This window comes from Oncorhynchus nerka, linkage group LG14 (genome assembly GCF_034236695.1).
Source record: "Oncorhynchus nerka isolate Pitt River linkage group LG14, Oner_Uvic_2.0, whole genome shotgun sequence".
In the NCBI taxonomy this organism is placed as follows: domain Eukaryota; kingdom Metazoa; phylum Chordata; class Actinopteri; order Salmoniformes; family Salmonidae; genus Oncorhynchus; species Oncorhynchus nerka.
The window spans coordinates 50,550,729-50,557,276 of NC_088409.1; the positions used below are offsets into that span (position 1 = coordinate 50,550,729).

Sequence of the window (6,548 nt, forward strand, 5' to 3'; positions counted from 1 at the left end):
CAAAAGGGAAGCTGTCAAAATGTGATTGCATTCAAATGGATTTACCCATCAGCCAGGCTAACACTCCACTGTAGTGCATTTAGTACCGTACTGTTCCTAACATTTTCTTTCACAGTGGTTGCGGTACAAACGTTTTGTATGTTAACATTGTGCATTCACCACACACTCTACATTCCATGATGTCTGTGATTGCATTTCTATTTATACTTCCATAGAAAACTGAAGTACGTAATCAATAATGTCCTTTAGTTTTCCAAATTGCTGTTACACTGTCTATACTTTATTTACCATTCAATCCATGGCCATTTCTGGATGTTCTACTCTGGTTTTGTTAAATTCACTCTTATACAAATCGCATACAAAATGCCAGAGTCCCACTAAAAACATGCAAGATTTTTCAAAGGATGTTGCATAACTGGAGGGACAATCAATTTCCCTCAACTTCTTAAAAGTGATATCTGGCTCAGATTAGGAACAACTAACAGATTAGCTGATTTGTGGAAGTTGAATAATTCATGGGTTTTATTTACCCTGAATGCCCTCTTTCTAGTGAAATGCAGATGATGTCATGATCTCAGTTGTATAATTGAAGAGCGTAGCAGCCTCCATGTCAGTGTCCAGTTGGATGCTTCTACACCTGCATTTGCTTGCTGTTTGCTGTTTTAGGCTGGGTTTCTGTACAGCACTTTGAGATATCAGCTGATGTTAGAGGGGCTTTATAAATCAATTGGATTTGATGCGGAACCCACTGACAATCGTCTCTAGCTAACTGTTCTGCTCATGATCCAAGTTACCTTTCCATTCGTTCCAAGCCAGCGTAAGATGAAAACTCAATCGTCTCGCCCGCAATCTCTACACTCACTCTCACTTTACAGGCTCATCTGCACTGTATTACAGACAGTAACATAGTGACCTTACCTGACTTTGTATAGATGGGTTAGCTGACAATGTCACAAAAAAACAATGTGCATGCTTCAATGGGGCAGAAGTCTGTAAATTGTTGTGATTCTGGATGGCCAAATGGCTAGTAACAATGACAAGAAACTGCCATGCGGGAAACCACAAGTGTCTCGTTTCAGCTACTATAGTTTCATCTTGTTCTTGACACTGTCTTGTTTTGAGGTGTTTGATTGATTTAATGTCAATCCTAATATGGCTCAAATTCGCTAGCTAGCTAACCAACAACTTTAGCAATGCATTTGAGAGACAAACAAGTGCTCATTGTGCAAATGTATTATGTTTTCTTTTGCAAACATTGGAGACAAAATATCGTTTACATGTAGTCAACATTCCAAAACCAACCTTGTCGGTTTTGTTGCTAAACAACCAACCCTTCTATAGATTGTTCTGTTGTCAGTCTATATCTGCAAGGATATAAATTAGGTTATTTAATGGGGATGTATGTTTGTGGCATATAGTCGGTTTAATTGGTCAGTTCCTCACACTGATCTATCAATTGTCTCATAGGTACCTGGCGGTGGTGCACCCGTTCCGTCTGATGACCTCCGAACCCTCTCTAAGACCATCTGGATCAACCTGTTTGTGTGGGTGGTGTCATTTGTCATGGTCCTTCCCGCCTGGGTCCACTCCAAAGTAATTCTCTTCCCTGACGGACTGGAGAGCTGCTCCATGAACCTGGTCACACCTGAAGAGGTGCTATGGTAAGGTCACAACCCTGACTTAACATCAAATCAACATTGAATTTAGGTGGATATTGAATTGACTTGAATAACATGATTTCAACATTAAATCATGTTGTTGGTTTGCTCTTGAAATAAATGTTCAATGCTGAAAGAAATATGAAATCTGATGTTAATAGAACTTGGAGTTAATGTATATATGTCTGGTGGGGTCAGATGAGTCATGCTGGTCTCTATATCATGATCTACTACAATGCCATATTCAACCCCACTCCCCCCAACTAGCTTTATAAATAGGAATGCAATCACAGACTATGGGCTACATCAGGTCAGCCATTTAAGTCCAACACTTTCCATAATAATGAGAAGACTAACCATACACATGTTATTGGCTGGGGAAATTACTGGACTCCTGCAGAAACTGTTTATAGAAATCCAAATGTCAATTCAATTGGTAAAGAGGCCTTTTAGGCTATCAGGCAGAAAAACCATCGGCGGAACCTGTTCTCAGAAGAAGAGTTGCTTTCGAGCATAGTATTAATCAGTGGTAGAAAAATGAACACCTACTACTTGAGTGCTTCGCTACGCGCACCCTTCATTGTAATTACTGTAATCCTGGGGACACTTTTAACAGTGTGAAAATTTGTTTAGCTACAGTTCCTACATTCTATCTAATGATCAAACTTATTCATAGCAGTGGGACATCCCACTGGGCACAGACATCAGTTCAATGTTTAGTTTTTATCGGCATTTGGTTGAGTCAACTAAAGTGAAATCAATGAAAAATGTAACCATGTCATTGGATTTAGGTTAAAAGTTGGGTGAAAAAAAAGGTGATCCAATTAGTTTTCCACGTTGATTCAACATATTTTTTGGGTTGAAATTATATGGAAGCAACATTGATTCAAACAGTTTTTGCCTCGTGGGATGGTACTGTAGCTACTGCAAGCTGATACACATGTTTGTTCTCACTCTCTCTCTCACCCCCCCCAGGTACACCCTCTATCAGACCATCACATCTTTCTTTCTGCCCTTGCCCCTTATCCTCACCTGTTACACCTGATCCGGTGATCCTGTGTTATACCTGGAGGATGTCCAGGGAGCGTGGTCAAATGGAGTCGTGGTCATCAACCGTGGCAGGCACTAGAAATCGAGATGCCCACAAGTATGAAATTACAGGTTTTGGTGGGTGTTCAAACTAAAAAAAAAAGACATTAAAACAGTTCTATGCTGGAGAAATCTAACGGAACCATGACCTCCACTCAGTAATCTAGTCATTAGCCATCTATTTCTCTGTGGGTAGAAATTGAGCCTGAAGACAAGGTTAACCACTCAGTAAACCAAAATTATAGAAAAAATTATAGTGGGTATGACTTATCTGATGCGGGAGGGAACTTCTTGATTCATGCTTCTATGCTGGTCATTATTGTCACTAACCCCTGCCCCTGGTTCCTCTCCCCTCCTCAGCTTCAGTGCTAACAACTAGTCCCGGGACCGAGCCATCTGGTCAACTTAACACTGCGGCGGCCCACGCTGGCCTACTACACCTGATACTACCTGTCAGTGTACCTCAGCTACGCCGCCAGCAGCATTAACCCTTTCATCTACATCCTGCTCAGCGGATACTTCCGTCGCCGACTCACTTACCGCAAGCCGACCAGCAGGCCTAATGTTGAGAGGGAGCCTTGTGGGCCCCAGGTCCGTACACCACATTCCAGCTTCTGACAATCCTGTCCTCAAAACAGGCACACACACATACACACGCACACACATGGATGCATGCACGCATACAAGCGCATCCCCACATGCGCTCGCACCCCACACACACACACACACACACACACATACACACACACACCACCACCATTACAGCCTATCCCCAGCACACTGCCTGGGGCATTACCTATGGCAGGAGAATTACCTTTTGGTCAAGGAGTGCTTTAATTTACATTGTGGATTGACTGATCCTCAACAGGATCAGAGTGTTATCATTTATTTTCTATTATGGTTTTCAAATGGACTGTACGGTAGAATACTGTAGTTATTACATTGTAAAGTAATTATGTTCACATGAGTAGTTCCTGCTGTTAAAGAAAATACATATATTGCTACTGGATCAGCCTCATGGGTGGTTAGCATAACACGCTAGGGGTTATTGCCTGTTAGGATATTTTTGTGTTGCCATCTTGTAAAGATACTGTACTTGTGTTCAGAATATGGTTCAAACTTCTCATGGTGGCAAGGCTCCATCCAGAGGTAGATTGGGATATTGCAAGGATTGATCCACTATCATTTTGGATTCACCTGAATGTGGCTGATATTACTTTCACTGTGTATTTTAATGTATAACTAAAAAAAATATTTTAAAAAACACATTTGAGGTGTTTTCCATTAGCACATAGTTTGGCATTTGTTTTCAACCTAAAGTTAGTGTTGCTATATCATTAATTGGTGCATTGATTGTGATGTGTGGGACTTTGAACACACAGAAACATCTGTTCTACTGAACTGTATCTACTGCTAACAGTGCTGAGACTGCTGAGTGAATAAACATTTATTACAGATAGACTGAATGCTAAGAACTAGACTGGAATCATTGGGATCGGTCCAGGGTGTTTTGGTATTGTCTGGTGTTAACTGGGCTGGACTGGGAACTGGCCCCAGGATGTAACGGTGTTACCAGTCAACAGACTGACCACTGGCCACAGACACACAGATAGACAGTACCACCAGGGGCACCTAATCAAACCACTCATCCTTACCCTCACCCAGCCTGTGATCAATAAAAAGCCTATAGCAAACCAGATCAGACAGATAGGCGCAGCGTCACACCCCCGGCAAGGCTAAGGGGAGACTAAAGTGCAACCCCTCTCTCTCTCTCTCTTTCTATATCGTTCTCTCTCTCTATGGTAATCTCTCTGTTTTTACTTCAAAATTGCCTCAGGCATAGAGTGCTTTGACATATTGATCAATATGTCTCAATGTCAACATACTCCTGTTGTCACCATGGTTTCCAATTAGTCTCTTGGATTGGTTGTGCTCAATATACTAAATTCCATTGTGTTATTGGTCGACCATGGATTCATTTGTATGTTATCAGTACCAGTGTACCTCATTTATTAACATAAACTCTCCGCTCACACCTCCTCCAATAACATCAAATGATTAAATCGACTAATATACCAATGTGATATCATTGTATTTTCTTCCTGCTCTCTCTATACTCTCTTCAACTGTTACTTCAAAATATGTCCTTCCCATACTACTGCCTATTTAAATCCTCCAACTCTTTGTACACCTCAACCCGCTTCTTTCCCCTCTATGCCTCAACCCCATGACCTTTTCTCCATCTCTCCCTATACACCTTGCTCTCTGCACTTAGCCTAGGCACCATGCTGGTCAAATTGAGGGTATCTGTGATTTAAAAGGGTGCTAGTCCACAAAGTGGATGACGACATATAAAAGAGATGACACACTCCAGATAATTATTTCAGTTACGTCTTGTTTTATTTTCTACTTTCTTTTGGAAATGACATGTCACCTTGCTGGTTCCAGTCAGTCTGCCAGTCTGAGGGAGACAGACAGACAGCTGTAACCGGACTTTGTTTGACCTTGTTTTCCCCATCATGGCATCATGTGACACCAGGACCTTGTCAGTAGCACTGGCATCCCTGAGGCCTTGCAGCCTAGCGTCTGTCTGTCCCAAGACTGTCTGCCGTAGGGAACCCAGACACCCTCTCCTCTCCTCTAACCCATCCCACCCTGCTCACCCTGTCCCTGTCTAGTGTCTGTCTGCCCCCACCATCCAAAAGGTAGCACAGATAATCATGCATTCATGTAACTATTAATGTATCTGAATAGAATAGAACACACATTGAGAGGCACAGGGTCAGCCACAGAGCAGCACAACTGAATGTAGAGTTGGAGCTATTTCACTTGGTTTAGAGTCTGGACTTCATTGTTTAAAGCCGTTATTGTTTTCTTGGTAAGACGTTTGAAAAAGTGTAATTACAGTTTGTAAATAGAAAATATGCTGTCTTATTTTTTAGATATATATATATATAATGTATCAATAATATTAACATATTATTGATACATTATATATATATATATGGTGTTTGTATTTTAGTGAGAGAGAAACCGAAAAATAGAAAGAGAAAGACAGAATCCCTATTAAAACTATTTTATTTTAGCATTATTATAAACAGCAGAGGCACCCTTTTCCAATGTTCCTCAAAACTGCAGTATTTCCCAACTGTTGGGAGGTCACAACTGGTTTGACTTGTTCTGTCTACTTGCCTCACAAGGCATCAAAATGTCAGTAAGTTACATATTTTTTTGTGTACACATATTTTTTGTACAGTAAAACATCAATTTAATCAGAAATTGATTACTTATTTAATTCTTCCCCCGCACATCTTAAACGAAGACCAGGGGATTAGGCCTGTAATACAATTAAATAAAGACACTGACTTGAATCAGTCAAATGAGAATGGTACAATGACAACATGAAATAGAGCAAATTGAGTTGAAGTGAATGTTAAGGTTCTCTATAGATAAAACACAGTGGTGTCAGTTGTCACTTGTTTTGCTGTCACGGACCACCTCATTGACCACCTACAGCATGGATAGGCAACCCAGATGTTGTTCCAACTATGGACCACACCTGACCAACGTGTATATAGCCAAGTTATCGTTACTCATTGTGTATTTATTCCATGTGTTATTTCTCTTTTTCTCTGCATTATTGGGAGGGGCCCGTAAACATTTCACTGTTAGTCTACACCAGTTGTTTACGAACCATGTGACAAATAACATTTTATTTTGATTGGATCAGTTCATCGATTGCCTAAATTCAACACACCTGGTCTTCCAGGTCAGTTAAATCAAAAACATGAAGTCCCTTCC

At 40.9% G+C, this 6,548-nt stretch overlaps 1 long non-coding RNA gene across 1 annotated transcript; it reads left to right on the top strand.

Moving 5' to 3' along the window:
* The first annotated feature begins 1,473 nt into the window (after positions 1-1,473).
* LOC115142098 (uncharacterized) lies at positions 1,474-4,373 on the top strand. Its single transcript, XR_003865460.2, has 3 exons — positions 1,474-1,661; positions 2,634-2,825; positions 3,108-4,373. It is a non-coding gene; the product is annotated as an uncharacterized LOC115142098 (long non-coding RNA).
* The last annotated feature ends 2,175 nt before the right edge of the window (positions 4,374-6,548 follow it).